At 42.2% G+C, this 17,556-nt stretch overlaps 1 protein-coding gene across 3 annotated transcripts in view; it reads left to right on the top strand.

Moving 5' to 3' along the window:
• Positions 1 to 17,556, top strand: part of appa (amyloid beta (A4) precursor protein a) — a 92,280-nt gene that overhangs the window by 27,802 nt on the left and 46,922 nt on the right. The window lies entirely within an intron of this gene.

Below are 17,556 nucleotides of genomic sequence, written 5' to 3'. Positions count from 1 at the left end.
GAGAGAGAGAGAGAGAGAGAGGAGGGTTTGGATGCCCTCTAATCAGTGGAACACACCCCCACTGGATCAGCTCCCAAACACATCAAACACAGATACCAGCAGAAACACACACACACGCACAAACACACACACCAGGCAAGCATGACGGGTGATTTACACTTAGGCGCGCACCGGAAATAGCCGATATACAAGCCCACAGAGCGTTGCTGTGTTGACGCATTGTGGGCTTGTAGATCGGCTGCTTTCGCTGTGCGACCCTAGACCGGGCATCGCATTACGCTACGTGCCTGCCCGTGGAAGTTGGCTCGCTTGGCGCGCACGGATGCTTGAAGCCGAGTCAAAGATGATCAAAAGGTTTTGAGTTACAGCAAGCACGTCCGGCGTTCCAAGTGATTTGTGTATCATCTGTGCGTGTGTGTGTGTGTGCGTGTGTGTGTTGGCTGCGTGGATGTCTAGCATTCTGTCGCCGTGCCAGCCTTATATAATTCAATCGTCCGCTCGCCCCAACAAACACAACTACAGCGCTTCCCACGGCCCCTCATTCTGTGTAAACAACGTGCCGTTAAAGCAGATAGAGGCGTTTATTCCACAACTTCACTTTTTCATTTGTTAATTATATGAAATATTGACTAAATACTGATATCATGGCTCTCTTATGCTGCGTTTTCCACAAACCAGTCCCCGCACCGCAATGCCTGCTTGTGCTGTCGTTTCCATATACAAGGACCCGGGCTCATTGGGGCCTAAAAGAGTGTACATTTTGGGCCCTCTCCCCAAGTGGTCTGAGGCAGGCCAAACAGGGTCAAACGGTCACGCTGCTTACAATTTGTTTTTGCACTGGATTTGCTGTGATTTGCACTCAATTTGCTGTGATTTGTTTACATGTGTTATTAATGACATCCATTTGGTTCCATTTTTACACTTGGGGTTTACAGACTTATAAGGGTCCATTTGGTTAGTACCGATTAGTAGTACTGCCTGCACAGGTGATTTGCATTGGTGTACAGGACAATTTGCCACTTGTCTGCATTACATCACGTTGATCTCTTACCTAGGGTATGTACTTGCATTACAAAGTGTCAATGACCGTAGTCTGCCATGCATACAGTAGCTGTGGATTTGAGAGGGGGTAGGCCTACTATATTGTGCTATGGAAACTGAAGATACTGTATGGCTGCAACACGGACATGGTGTGTGTGTGTGTGTGTGTGTGTGTCTGTCTGTCATCACTCAAGCTTTACTGCGTGTCCCAGTTATCTGTTGTGATACCAGGACTCATAATATGTCGAACGCAACAATAAAGGTGCGTGTGTGCGTGGCTGAGCGCTCGCGCACAATGTTTGTGCGCCTGTGTGTGCGCATCTAGGCTACTCCGTGTAGCCTAAGAATCCGTGTGTGTGTGTGTCTAGAGCTCTGGGACGGCTTCCATCAGCTCTGTGGCAGGCCTGAACCGCTCAGATAAGACATACAATTAATAACACAGCAGGAGAAGGCCCTACGGCCTGTGTGTGTGTGTGTGTGTGTGTGTGTGAGAGAGAGAGAGGGGAGTGTAGTGAGGACATGACTCATGTATATTCATGTGTGTGCGTGCACTAACCACATGAACACTACCATCCCAAATTCTGGACATAATGTCATAATAGGCAAAACTCTCTGCAAACATTTGGAGAAAATAGCTTAACTTAATGCCAGTGACGTTTGGAGCTTGTGCTCTTTTTCAGACTATTAATGAAAATATTTTAGTTGGAATGTCAGAACTTTTTCATTCCTACACCAGTGGTCCTCACACTTTTAATGTGAAGGACCCCCGCATTAAAAGTGAAGGACCCCCGCATTAAGATGTTTTAGCGCTGCGGACCCCCATCTGAAAATAGCATGTGTCGCGGAAAAATCTTGAAAGTGTGAGAACTGCTGGTTTAGAAGGCATTTGTCGAATTTGCCTCAGGTGTTAATGGGTTAAGAACCCCTTGTCTAAATGACTGAATGGCCTCCTGTGTTTGTCCTTTGCTGTGTGCGATTTGGGGTGTGTGTGTGTGTGGGGGGGGGGGACCATCTCTCCAAGCCGGTTTGGTTTTTGTGTTTGACTCCATTGTGTGTGTGTGTGTGTGTGTGTGTGTGTGTGTGTGTGTGTGTGTCTACATTATCACACTGATGTGGCTTGGTGCTCTTATCTCACCAAAACACACACACACACGCACGCACGCACGCACGCACACACACACACACACTTGCAGAGGACACACAGGCACATCCGACCTCACCACGAGAACAGTATTGCTTTGATAGCAGACAACCAGAAGGTCAAACCCTGACCCCCCCCCCCCCTCATCGGGCGGTCTTACACAGAGTGAAAGGTCAGCTTCTCGTGTTCAAAGTCAAACGAGTTGGCGCTAATGTGCATGGTGGAAAAAGTACGTTTTACTTAAGTAAAAGTATCAATACTGCAATGTAGAAATACTTTGTTACAAGTAAAAGTCCGTAATTCAAAATTTGCTTGAGTGAAAGTACAAAAGTATTGGTATCAAAATGTACTTCTAAGTACCAAAAGTAGAAAGCACTCATAATGCAGAATGTCCCATTTCACGACTTTTCAAAAGTATAAGATGTAAGGAGGGGGGGCTACAAGGGGAAATAAGGTTGATAACCACTGCAATATTGTTCCAGGGACCCCCTGAAACAAAGATTTGAGTTAAAAAATGTTCGCTTTTTTAAAAAACACATTTTCACGATTTTTCAAAAGTAGCAGATGAGCTTGTAGATCTGCTATTTTTGATTAGCCAAAGTATAAAAGGTTAAAGTGGTTAAAATTATTGTGATGCGATGTTAACACATTTTGCTGGGAAGCCCCTGGAACACCCCCAACGACCCCTGGGGGTCCCCGGACCCCACTTTGAGAACCAATGCTCTACGAGATAGGAGGAACTTTGATTTGGATCGGAGAGCAACAAAATGACAGCACATAGAGACCATGATAGTGCAGCACACATGCGTGCATCTAGTCCTTGTGCGTGCGTGCGTGTGTGCGTGTGTGTGTGTGTGTGTGTGTGTGTGTGCACGCATGCGTGCGGCGTATCCAGCCACCAAATTGCCTTAATCAAGTTGCAAACCTCTTCATTATTGCGTTACGTTATTAGATTGTGTCTGTCTGCTACGTGTGTGTTTCGTTGTTTCTTATCGTGGTTTACTTTCATCCATTCTCCTCTTGGGAGGCAGAGCTCTTGTACAAGCAGCATTATTATGACTCCTTTTGAACTAGCATTCATAGCGATTACATTAACCATTATTAAGTTAATTTAGAGCTAACCATATCTGTTAGTAGACTATATATGAACCAGTGTCTCTTTTTGTAGACTACATTAAAGCTACGATTAAAGCAAAAATAAAATCCCACTACTGAAAACCTTTTGTTAGGCCAAGACCTAATCTATCCCCCCGACCTCCCAGTCTCTGGGCTGACACTGAAACACTAGCGCTGTGTTTCATGAATTAGCTCAATATGTACAAGTATTATGTTTTGGTAGCCACAAAGCCAACCAGTTGAACTGTTCATTGAGATAGTTGGATTGAGATATTGTGAGATAGTTGGATTTGTTTTTAACACATTGGGTGCCAAAACCGTATATATACGGTTTTGCGCATACTAACGTTGAGTGCCAAAACCGTATATATACGGTTTTTGAAAAAAAAAAAAAAAAAAGTTTTTTTTTTTTTTTTCCTTCACAGCAACAGGAAATATCACTCCTACAAGATTTAGACTCCAATCCACCTCCTGGTTAACTTATGACTTCAAAAACCTGTATCTCGGCTCCTGTGCACTTTTTTTTTTTACAATGTTAATTTAACTATTTTCAAATGGCTGCAACTATGGAATGGATTTCCGAATGTTTAAAAATTTTTCCCCCCGATTGTACGAGACCTGTATGTGTGTAATGAGGGGATCACCGTGAGGACGGTGATCACTGAAAATATTTTGTGACTACTTGAAAAAGGTTCAAAATGTTTAAAAAGTCCTGGCACTCAAAGTATAATATTTTAATAAACCTCTGGCACCCAATGTGTTAATATATGTTGTATTTTTTACTTTATTGTTTTATTGTGACTTTTTTAATGGTGTTCGAAAACAAATACAAAGAAAGAAAGAAAGAGAACTTGCAGATTGAGGCTTTAACCTCTGCTTCTATGAGATATCCAAGACCATTAAGGTTTTCTGAAAGATTGCTGTTTTTTTTTTGTTTTTTTGCCTTTTTCTGCCTATTGATAGAGATAGTAGACTGGCAGAAAATGGGGAGAGAGATGGGGAGTGACACGCAGCAAAGGTCGTCGGGACTCGAACTCGCGACACACGGTCAGGCTGGCATTGCAGCCTAGGGTGCCTGGACCGCCACGCTGCGGCCTATGCCAAGATTGACCACTTCAAATACTCTTAAATCCTACAATAACTAACAACCGCAAAATGTACAAGCTCACACGTTGTGAGCTTGTAGATCTGCTATTATTGGTGCATGACATGCTTTCATAGAAGACATGCTGGCTTCTATGGAATCCAAATTACTTAAATCCATGAGAGTACATGAAACGGTGTCTGTTATTTGACTACAGGACATGAAAATATATTTTTTAATAGACCATATGTGTGTTTGGAAACCGATTAGGCCTATCTGCTCTGATTTCAGGGGTCCTTGGGGGGTACCAGGGGGTCCCCAGCACTAATTAGTGACGCATTAGTTAATAAAGCGTCACAATAATTTCAACCCAAATCTTTGCTTCTCGGGGTCCCTGGAACAAAATATTTTGAAATGGGGGCACCAAACAAATTAATAATTAATGTGTTATTTTCATAGGTGTGTCCAGAGCCAATGTGCAAGCATGATAGATAGTATTGGCACACCTTAAATCTAACACACCTGTTATTAATAGCTGCAGCTGTGTTGCTTACATCACTGTGTACTATAAGGTCAGTGTTCTGTAGTCTGCCATGTTTTACCCTGCTGTAGTTGTTATACGTGAAGTGGAAAACATAACTATTCAGTAACTTTTTTGACACTTTTCAAGATTTTCAAGTGGGCCCTTATCCAGAAAATGTTGAGAAACTCTGGTTGAGAACCTCTGGACTACATGACTTGGGGCAGTATGTCAACAGACACGGTACAAAGGTTAATCCTTTGTTTTGTTCCAAGATTGACTTGTGTTGATGTTTGGACACAGCGTGGATTGTGTTGATGTTTGGACACAGCGTGGATTAGGCTCAGCAAAGGACATAAAGGACATGAAACATAAATTTGACTCATTTGATATCAGCTCTTTGTGTTGTAATATTTTCGGAAAACTCCTTTTCATTGTTGACATTGAGGTTTATTTTTTTTGTTTAGCCGTTCCTTTTGTTTTGTCTTGTGTTGTAATTAAGAAAACACATGAAAGAGTGATGTTTAATTGCCGTATTACATTTTGCAATTGCTCTAAATTAGTACTTCTACACTTAACCCATTAAAACCGGTAAAGCATCTGTGTCATTTTAGATTTTAGCGTTGGCTATTCAAAAATAGTAGATGTACAAGCTCACAGCAAGCTTGTACATGTGCTATTTTTGTAATGTTTTGACAAATATTGAAAGTGTGGTGAGAACTACTGATTTAGAAGTCGTTTTTAGAATCAGCCTCAGGTCGAATGAAAGATAGTCAGTGGAATTGAGCTGCCGTCGGGAACGAACAGGAGCTCCAGGCTAACATCTACCCCCCCCCCCCCCCCCAACGGTTCCATTCTGTCATGACTATCATGGAGGATTGAGACCCTGAGGGACGTATTCATCATGGCCAAGCTTGCCGCCTTAATCCTCAGTACCCAGATTATACTGTCCCCTCCCTGGAGGCTTAGACGTGCGTGCGTGTGTGTGTCAGACATCGTAGAGGCATTAATATGAACAGTAGACATTACATACAAGGAAATCAAGACAAAGAAACAATCAAGAAAGACAGCACCGTTTGACTGTTGTCCCACAGTAGTGCTTCAGGAGTTTGAAGGTGCTCTGCGCGATGTTCTGAATCCAAGGTTATAAACCTGTTATAAGCATCTTCTCCGCGTGAGTGTAGAAGCTGTGAAGTGGCCTGTGTCCATGGCATTTGTTCTCTGGCCTGATATGCCTGATTCTCCGGGGGAAGAAGCTCCTTAGCAATTTACAAGCCCGGACACTATAAAGCCACTCACCTCTTGGTAGCATCTGTAACAGTCTGTGGTTGGGGTGGCTAGCTACTAGAATCTACAAGAAAGCCGATCTACAAGCTCACAACGCGTCGCGATGCGACACATTGTGAGCTTGTAGATCTGCTATTTTCAAAACATTTTTTATACATTTCAAACATTTGAAAACTTCACATTCTGCATAATGAGCACTTTCTACTTTGGTACTTTAAGTACATTTTGATACCAATTCCTTTGTACTTTTACTTTTTTTGAATTCCGGACTTTTTACTTGTAGCAGAGTATTTCAAACATTGCAGTATTGATAGTTTTTTGCTGAAGTAAAAAATTTGAGTACTTTTTCCACCGCTGTTGGTGGGTGAGTTTTGCCCGCAGCCTACGAGGAAATGGCCTTTCGTCCAACGTGTTTGTCCAGGAGCAGAGTGAGCCACCAGGCACACAGCGTTTGCGGTCAGAGATGCGGGGGGTGATGTGAACGGGTTGGTTAGAACAGTGGTTCCCAAACAGTGGGACGCGGGTCCATTTTTATGGGTCGCGAGTACATTTTTCCTAACCTGACACCGTCAAATGGAAGAAAGCTTGCGACACACATTTTGTTTCACAGCGTACTTGCATCTGAGACTCCGGGCGCAGAATCGATGACAGACAGTTTTTCTTTTTTTCAAGCTACTAGGCAGGTGATTGGATGATCCCGCCCCTAGCAGCCGCTGATTGGTTCGGACACGCAGTGTTCGGCCATCTCTACTCCCTTCGCAATCCCAGACCTCCCTGAAATCAAATGCAAATGAGATTTCCGGAGGGAGGGGGTTTACCAGGCTACATTTTTCCTACATTTAAAAAAAAATAAAAATTTAATCTAAAATGTTTATGAATTAAAAACAAATTCAGACATTTTTCAAAATAGTTTCATAAACAAATGCAAGAAATGTTATAAATTCGAAAACAGATGTTTAAGAAGTAGTGAAAATAGCCGACTTATAAGCTCACAATGCGACGCGTTGTGAGCTTTTAGATCTGTTATTTTCACTTGTTTGGGTCACGGGAGACATCAAATTTCTCTTTTGGGTCTCGAGCTAAAAGGTTTGGGAACCACTGGGTTAGAAGGCCAGTGAGTTCGAACAACACGGGTCCTAGCAAGCAGCATCCCACGGAAAAAAAGAATGAAGTGTTCAGACGGAAGGAAATCCCCATCCCTCCCTAGTACCTCCTATCGTCTGTTCAACTAAACATTTGACCCGCTCTGTCTGCCTTCAGGGCCTGTCGGACGATGTATCTACGCTTCGATATCTCTCTCTCTGTTGCCTTTTACCGTTCTCTGGTTCTTTCGTCATCTATCCCCCTTGCGGCTTGTTCCTAGAGCTCAAGAGGTTTGCCGATATGTCGGCCGATATTTGCCTTTTTTTAAGACATGTTATATAATTATGCAGCCGACGTGTCCTGATATCAACCTGGCGTCCCCATTTTGGACATGTCATCATAGGAGAAAATCATTTAAAATCGCAGATCAACAAGCAAGCTCACAACGTGTTGCGATGTGACGCGTGGGGAGCTTGTAGATAGTATTTTTTTTGTGTGAATAGGGCTTTTGTATTATGGGGTGGCAGTGGCTCAGGGGTAGAGTGGCCGGGTAGAGTGAACTGGAAAACCGCAAGGTTCCCAGTTCGATCCCGGGCTGGGGCGCTCCCCTAGAGTTAGTGTCGAAGTGTCCTTGAGCAAGACGCTGAACCCCTAATTGCTCCCGATGAGCAGGTTGGTGCCTTGCATGGTTTCCTCCGCCATCTGTGTATGAATGTGTGTGTGAATGGGTTAATGGCACAATCAATGTAAAGCGCTTCGGATAGAAGCGCTATATAAATGCACCATATTAACGACATATAGGTCAAAACATCTGTAAGGTAGGACTCTCCAAAAGCAGTTATCAGCAATCGGACACTAAAATCTGGCATCGGTCGGGCTTTACTTCCCGTCATCCGGAGATTCTTGATAAAGGTCAATCATTCTTCTACCATCTCCATCTCCGTCCTGTCGAGACAGCATTAGAGAAAGAGAGATGGAGAGAGATACATGTATACATACACACAGTGGTGGACAATTTACTCGAATGTTTTACTTAAGTAAAAGTATCAATACTGCAATGTAGAAGTACTCTGTTACAAGTAAAAGGCCGGAATTCAAAATGTACTTGAGTAAAAGTACAAAAGTATCAAAATGGTATCAAAATGTACTTAAAGTACCAAAAGTAAAAGTACTAAAATGTTTGAATATAGCAGATCTACAAGGTCAGAACGCGTCGCATTGTGACGCGTTGTGAGCTTGTAGATCTGCTATTTTCAAATAGCCTAGGTATAAAATAGGGCTTAAGTGGTTAATGTATGTTTCATAATATCATAATGTATATCTGAAAAGTAACAACTAAAGTTGTCAAATAATTGTAGTGGAGTAAAAGTACTATATTTGCCTCTGAGATGTAGTGGAGTAGAAGTAAAAGTACAGACAATTGGAAATACTCCAGTAAAGTCAAAATACCTCAATTGTTACTTAAGTACAGTACTTGAGTAAATGTACTTAGTTACTTTACACCACTGAGACACACACACACACACACACACACACACACACACACACACACACACACACACACACACACACACACACACACACACACACACACACACACACTTATTTACCAGTCAAAAGAGGACGACATATCATACTATAATTTGACTAACCTCTGTCGGTCTTGGTTCGTCTGTGCCCGATCAAACTGCGCATGCGTAGCATCCAATCCAGCCAGCCGCGACACACACGCTGGCTCTGTGTGTGCGCATGCGTCGCATCTACAGCCCCACAGCGTTACACTGTTGCACACACAGAACACTCGCCTCCGCGGCCGTGTATGTTCGCGACGGGGGACAGCTCTGGCCGCATGAGGGTGTGTGCGTGTGCGTGTGTGTGTGTGTGTGTGTGTGCTCGCGACGGGTTGCGCGTGTGTGTGTGTTGGCGACGGGGGACGGCTCCGGTGGGGGGGCCGCAACGGGACACGCGAGAGGAGGGGAGGGGGGAGGGGGGAGGGGGGGGCCGACGGGACGCGCAACAGGACGTGCAATAACCCCACGTTTGCAACTACTTTTGCCTGCGCACCTCACCGGGTATGGTCTAGTAGAGGTAATTTGAATATAGGGCGAGCGGTTGGAACATATTTGCCTATCTAAGCCTCACACGGACAGGAAACTGATTTATGACCCCCGGCTAAGGCCCAGCGTGCACTGCAGGCTCGAAGGTTGGTGGATGAGGTTGAAATTGAACCGGACACCCCCCCCCCCCCCACCCCCAAAAGCCCACTTTAAGCTGCAATCCGCAACTTATTTGAATGAATAAAAAGGTTATTTTAACCAATGTGTATGTTAATACAATATATAACTAGTACATGTTCCGACTCTTCCATTGAGACATTTAGACCTTGGGTAGGACGATGTTTCTCTGATATTTTGTGCCAGGGACCCCCGTACAAGATTTGTGTAGTTTAAGGAGTAGTTCACCCAAAGAATTACTTATTTTCGAGAAAATAAATCTCCATGAATTCAAGGCTTCATGGGGTGTGTAATTGATAAAAAAATAAGTCATTTTTGGGGTGAACTACTCCTTTTAATGGTAGGGTACTAAGGGTAGGTGATTTTTTGTGGTTAAAACAAAACTTTTTAACCACAAAAAGTTTTAAAAGGTTAAATCACAGCTGGAGAGACTCTCCAGCTCTTTGATAAACAGAAAATACATTGTACTTACTTGTTTAATAATCTGTATCCTGACTGAGTTCTCTATCCTGATTTGGATAAAATTGGTATCTTTTTCAAGTGTGGGTGTGTGGTGTGTATGCGGCCTTGTTGCTTGTTTTCGTAGACCTGGGCGCTTGTTTCTCTCACAAAAGTCACAGTGACACACGGAAGGCTGCCGTGTTAAGGACGCTTGAGATCATGAGGTGTTGTGAGCTTGTATGGGCTATTTTAGGGGAAAAAAACTAAATGACATGACATCTTCAATTATCTCTGAGAGTCATTTAACTAGCCTATTGATTTTAGCTGGACTAGATCCAAATTAGTTTTTGTGACATGCCTTGAGGTTCCACCAATTAATGAGCGGTATGGTAATTCACTTATGTTTCACTCACAGATGGCGCTGTGTGTGTGTGTGTGTGTGTGTGTGTGTGTGTGTGTGTGTGTGTGTGTGTGTGTGTGTGTGTGTGTGTGTGTGTGTGTGTGTGTGTGTGTGTGTGTGTGTGTGTGTGTGTGTGTGTGTGTGTGTGTGTGTGTGTGTGTGTGTGTGTGTGTGTGTGTGTGTGTGTGTTAGTGTGATATCTGAGTGACAGCCCCTAAATAACCCTGCCTTGTGCAGATGGCCCGGTGACACCACTAATGGTTAAGATGCCATTTGGAGGGAGGTGTGTTTGTATTACTGTACTTGTGAGGACACACAAGTATAGTAGAATGTGAGAAATGGACACTGTGGGGACCGTATTCCTGGTCCTCACAAGAACAATTGTGGTTTTATGTTTGGAAAAATATTTTTAAGGATAAGTTTACAATGAGGAAAAGATTCAGGTTGGGGTTAGGTTCAGGATTAGACACTTGGAATTAGAGTTTAACATGATTTTCACTTGTAGTTGCGCGCCAGTGTCACGCACCGAAAAATTGCTGATCTATAAGCTCACGATGCGTTGTGAGCTTGTAGATCTGCTATTTTTAGGCTTACGGATAAAAATGTCAAAAAGTACCAAAAATGCCATTCATAAAATAGCTTTTTTTAATGTCCTCACAAATATAGTAATACAAACCTGTGTGTGTGTGTGTGTGTGTGTGTGTTGATTTGTATGCCGCTGGGTCTTGTGGCCTTGCATGTTGTTCTCTGAAGGACATGAGCTTCTGTAAGTGCCATATCTGACACAGGAAACGGTAACATGATCTCTGTGTGTGTGTGTGTGTGTGTGTGTGTGTGTGTGTGTGTGTGTGTTTGTGTCACTGTACCGTACTGCACGTCTGCCTATTACCAACTCAGCGGCCTTGTGGTTAAAGAGTGTGCCCTGAGATTGGGAGGTCGATGGTTCAATCCCCGGCCGAGTCATGCCAAAGACCATAAAGATGATACCCAATGCCCCCCCCTGTGACATACTAGCATCGTTCCCAGGGGGGGGTACTTGTACAGCAAACTGCCTCACGCTACGGATGCAGGATATTGATCGGTTGGTTGACGTTAAGATGGGCTCCTGTCCTGACTGTAAAAAAATATATGCACTAAGGCGTTGGTTCTCAAAGTGGGGTCCGGGGGGGGTACCAGGGGGTCCCCAGCAAAAGTAGTTAATATAGCGTCACAATGATTTTAACCACTTCAACCATTATTTTATACTTTGGCTTTTCAAAAATAGCAGATCTACAAGCTCATAGCGCGGCACGAAGTGACACGCTATGAGCTTGTAGATCTGCTATTTTTGAAAAATCGTGAAAACGTATGCAAATCTTTGCTTCTGGGGGCAGGGGCGTCGTTACGCGGGGGCTTCGGTGAGTGACACATCACTGTATGAGTGAGTGACACATAAACCCCTCTTGATTCTTCAATCAATTTAACATGTCGTTCGGAAATAAATATACTTTTTTGTCCAAGGACCGTTTTCGGCTAGACTTTTCAAGCGAATCCGCACTTAGAAATGCATTGAAACTCAATTATAATGTAACTTTGACAAAATAGATAAATAAATAAAGCTGCAATGCTATTTATGGGGGTTGGATTATCCGTCTCGAGCGAGTTTCAAGTCTCTGAAAGTTTATTTCATACCATATAGGCTGCCATGAAATGAATTGAATCCGTGGAAATTAAACCACTTAAAGCTGTAACTATCCTCTTCTACCCCGGATTTGAACCCGTTTTTTTCTGCGCAAGTGCTGACATTTTTACCATTGAGCTAATAGAGCCTGCCTGCTTGCTCGGGGGATAAATTGAATCTTGACCATCAGGTCAAAATTGTGTCAGATCCTGTGTCTAGGTGAGACATGGCCTTTGACATGATCTAAATATCTCAATAGAAGAACAGGGAGACTAAATACAACCACCCCAATTATGTTATATTGTATGTTGTATACATTAAAAAACAGTTACATAGTGCAGGCTTTAAACCCTTACAGATATGTAACTCTTGAGGGTGTACATATGGAACCAAATGGACCCTTAAAGGTCTGTAACTCTGAGGGCGCACAAATAGAACCAAATGGACCCTCACGGGTCCATTTGTACACTCTCAGAGTAAAGGTGGTCCTTGAAATTAAAGTTTGAGAACCACTATAGCGGACGTAAAGTCCACATTCTCCACAATACCAGCTCTGATGGTGTGATATAAAAAAACGGTTCTGGAAACCGTTCCAAATGTGATGGAACCTCAATGTTGGATCCAGATTCAGGATCCTAACCCTACCACTGTCATGGTCCTTTTTTTAACACATTTAGACCTGAGGCCGATTCTAAGAACGCCTTCTAAATCCTGACCTAAGTTTTCTGAAAAACTTGAAAAACGTGTAGTTACAAATAGGGGTACCCGCCCTAAATGGGTTAATAATGTCACTTTCCCAGACGGCCAAATAATTGCTGATTGAATTTATTTTTTTCCAATCTTTAGCTTTAAATTCCATACGACTTGATCCCGTATTAGCGCTGTGAGCTCAGTTCAGCTCAGAGGGAATTAAAGTCTGGAGGAAAAAGTGCAGTAGCCAGCTCCCCACCTAAAAAAGAGAAACCCCATTAGTTTGCCTGCCTGCCAGGCCCCTTTAAAACCATTAACAAGATTATGGGGGGTTGAAGGGGGGCACACAATGGCATGGTGCCTCCCTCTCCCTCTGTCCCTCGCTAGCCTGCTCCCGCTCCCCTAGTCCCTCCTGTATTGTTGAGGCTCATTTGCCAGTACAATGCGGTTATTCAATGGTTTTGGGGAGAGTGTTTGTGTGTACGTCTCCTCTCCTGAGGGAACTGGGACACGACACCTCCTTATGCATGCGCACACACACACACACACACACACACACACACACACACACACACACACACACACACACACACACACACACACACACACACAGACAAAAGATACACAAGTGCTCACACACAAAACATATAAATAAATATGCTGATGTACATGCGCACGAGCGAGCACACACACACACAATCTCTCTATCACGCTTTCTTATGGAGCCTGTATGTTTTGTATCAAACAGGCATCAATATGTACCCGTACGCAATGCGTATTATTTTTACTGCGAGAATAATAACGGGCAGGTCTGCGCACACAGCTATCCTCTGACATACTCTGTGTGTGTGTGTGTGTGTGTGTGTGTGTGTGTGTGTGTGTGTGTGTGTGTGTGTGTGTGTGTGTGTGTGTGTGTGTGTGTGTGTGTGTGTGTGTGTGTGTGTGTGTGTGTGTGTGTGTGTGTGTGTGTGTGTGTGTGTGTGTGTGTGTGTGTGTGTGTGTGTGGGGTGCATGAGAGCTGAGCATTATGTCTCCTTGCCAGCCTTACATAACCCACTCACAATGTAATCTCTACTGTCCAGAAGAAAAACCCCACTACAGTGTGCATGTTTCCAACCATCAATAGACAACTCTGTTCAACTCAATCCAATGATTACATTTCCTTGACTTCATTGTCCTGTACAGTCACGACACCCACAGTCAGCAGTGGTGTAAAGTAACTATAAGTACATTTGAGTACAACTTTGAGGTATTTTTACGTTACTACTTAGGGACCAGTCGAAATTTACATAAGGGGGGGCATGGAGGAAAATAGGGGAGGGTCATGCCTTTCTAATTTTGGTCCAAGGGAGGGTCAGCTAATTTTACTTTGAATCCAAGGGAGGGTCATGCAATTTTGAATTGATAAAATAGTCCGTTTTTTATATACCTTTTTAGTACAGCAGAACAGTGGTCCCCTCTCCATTTCAAAGGATACAAAGAATTCAAATCAAGTAACACCTTGTCTATTTAGAATCAATGACGGTCGTTAACAAGCCATCAACGCACAGCGAGTGTGAATGACCCAGTCAAATCTATTCAGCGTCTTAACGATGGTGGTTGAACAATTAAGCAAAACTTCAACAGGCGTTATTGGAGAGATGCATTATAAATAGGCCTACTATAACTGGATATTCATAATCATTTGAAGTAATTCTGTGCATGTTGATTAATGTGGATCTATATGGACAGTTGTGTATAGATGCCTAGCTCCACAAGTAAAACCAGAAGCATCAGGCCATAATTGATAGCCTAATTTGTTTTATGTAGGCAACAGTGTAGTTGTAGTCACTGTAGTTGATAATTAAAAGGGCAGAGTGACAAAAGTTTTAAACTACTGGTTACCAAATATTCAACTTTCTTCAATCTGACCAGGATTCAATGGGTTTCCCACATGTAAGATGAGAACACTATCCATTCTGCTACCACTACTACAGATACACTGTGCATTTAGCAAGACTGACTACACTACAGCAATGTTCTAATCAATGTGGAAAGCAAAACATTGGACATATCAGTTTTAAATGTCATGTTGTAGTTGATGGGGAGGGTTAGGGGTGTCAAGAATTTCACAATACGATATATTATTAATGTTCTTTTCTCATGTATCATCAACATTGGCCATCATCTTATAAATAACGTTATAAAGCAAGTTAGAAACAATTACAAAGTGCTTTGTACACACAAATAAATACATTTGTGCAAGCTTAATGGAGAAGTGAAGTTCTCACTAACTATAAACCCATTGTTTCAGAGGACAGATAGACACTAATATAACAAATATAATATAATATAAGACTGCATAACTATAAATTCCACAAACCTCATATTTTTGTCATCTGGACTTTACCAACCAAGTGCAGCCTAGTTATTTCCAACAGCTAAAAAAATCTATAATACCAGATACAGTATAATACAATCTTAGATTAGATGTAGGCCTATTTGAGAGTGCAGATGCATGTCACATTAACGAGCGTCAACGAGCATCAGCTGACACACAACACCTCCCCTCTGCAGTGCTTTAAACTGAAAGTGACTGACTGGAGTCTGTTTCATTTCTCTCCAAAATACCTTGAATATGATGGAGGACATGATTAATAATTACTATGATTATGATAAGCTTTACATTTCATATCATACAGTAAAAACTCCTAACTTTCACCGGCAAAAAAAAAGAAAGTGTTTTTTTTGTATTAAAAAAACAATAAAAAAAATATTACGATACATCATGACAATACCTATCATCACATTTTAATACCACGATAGGCTATATCGTGACACAATATATCGTGACACTTCTAGGCGGGGAGGGTTACTCTTTTTTTTGTAATCACTTGGGGAGGGTCATTGATTTTTTTTTTTGTCAAAGGGAGGGTCATGGCATTTTAGATCAGGGCACATACATTTCCTCCATGCCCCCCCTTATGTAAATTTCGACTGGTCCCTTAGTATTTCCAATTTTCAATACTTTTACTTCTACTCCACTAAACGCCAGAGGCAAATATTATACTTTTTACGCCGCTACAACTATTTGAAAACTTTTGTTATTAGTTACTTTGTAGATTTTGATTATTATTACAAAACCACTTCAGACCTAGATGTGCTTTGGCAATTTGAAAATCGCCGATCTACAAGCTCACAGCGCGTAGATCTGCTATTTTCAAATTGCCAAAATTGCCAAACATTGATCACAAAATGCGACATATGACTATTTGACATACGACAAAGGACGTATAGGGCTGAAGTGGTTCATGTACATGTGAGGATACATGAGGGAGAAAAAAAAAGAAAACGTTACAGTGATGTGACGTATGAATGAACCCTCTCTCTCTCTCTCTCTCTCTCCATTCTCATCCGTTCTTCCCCTCCATCACTTTATGACTCTCCTCCCCCTCCTGTCGAAACTGCTCACCCTGTCTTTTCTCTCCATCTCGTATGCTAATCTCCCATCTTTTCTCTCTCGCTCCTTGAGGTCTCCTGCTTGTAAAAATGAATTGCTGCCATACAGCATCTTCCAGTGCTGGATGAGCTAAACCACTTCAACCACACAGTCTTTGTTGTACATCAAATATAGCCGACCTACAAGCTCAGCTTGAAGATCGTCTGTTTTCACCAAATGTTTGTTATTTTTGAGTGTTAACGTATTGATGGGTAGATCTCATCTCACTCTCTCTCTCACTCTCTGTTTCTGTCTGTCTGTCTTTCATTCTTCGCTTCTCTCTCCATCTTTTGTCTCTGTTAATGAAGTAATATTCAAGTTTCGTCTCGTTGGAGCACAAATATTGTTTGAATACGTCAAAATCCATCCGTTTTCATTTACTTTGTTTTTAATATTAACTCATTCAGTGCCACTGGACTTCTAAGACCCCCGCTAATATTAGCCCTCAGTGCCACAGAACGTCGAAGACCTATAATGAATTTTCTTTTTTTTCTTTTTAAAAAAAAAAAAAATGTTCAGAACCCAAGATATGATGATTTGATGATTTGCTACTCCATTCACTCTTTGTTTAACTTCTTACTGAAAAAGGCTGTATCTCGGCTCCTAAGCACTTTTTTTTTTTTACAATTAATTTTGGTTGTGGCACTCGGAGCCAAATTTCCATAAATAAGCTGGGCACTGAATGAGTTAATACATTCAAATTGTATATAATGTAAACGGTGACCTTCTTGTATAAGCCCCCTAGGGTTTCTTACCTCACCGGCACAACAACTATCTGTCCCATGGAAAGAACTAATATATTATGCTCGTTGCTGTCTGGCAGAAACCAGCTAACTACATTTTTGAGCTTTGTAATCATTTTTTTCATAAATCACGGCCATTGAACACCCTTTACGTCTGTGTGTTGGTTAAAAACATATTGAACCAATGAAAATTATTAAAAAGCGCTTCTGACAAAACCAGCTAACTCCGTTGGATCCTCAAACTTTCAGCTAAACCAGCGAACTCCACCAAAGGGGGGTGGAGTTAGCTGGTTTTGCTGACTCCAGGCTCCACCCCTTTTGAGCTCCAACTTCATTGAGAGCTTGGAGGTCCATTCAGCTGTTCTTATCAATGATGAACAAAACCTCCCAACTCCACTTTTTGTTTTGTTTTTTCATTTCCTGAAAAATGAACATTTTGGAGTTAGCTGGTTTCTGCCCAACAGCAGAGCAGCCTATGTATGTATATTCTGTTGTGCAAATGAAATAAATCAAAATATGTCGAGGAGGATTTCAACACAGAGTGTTGTAGTCTGTGGTTGTCTGTCACAAACTTACGTTAATGTAAGAAACGTTTTGTATTGAATAGTCGTTTAAAAACTCTCTCTGTCTCTCTCATA

This window comes from Gymnoscopelus braueri (genome assembly GCF_963280865.1).
Source record: "Gymnoscopelus braueri genome assembly, chromosome: 24".
Lineage (NCBI taxonomy): Eukaryota > Metazoa > Chordata > Actinopteri > Myctophiformes > Myctophidae > Gymnoscopelus > Gymnoscopelus braueri.
The sequence above is the reverse complement of the archived record's forward strand: the minus strand, read 5'-3'. Positions and strand labels throughout refer to the sequence as shown.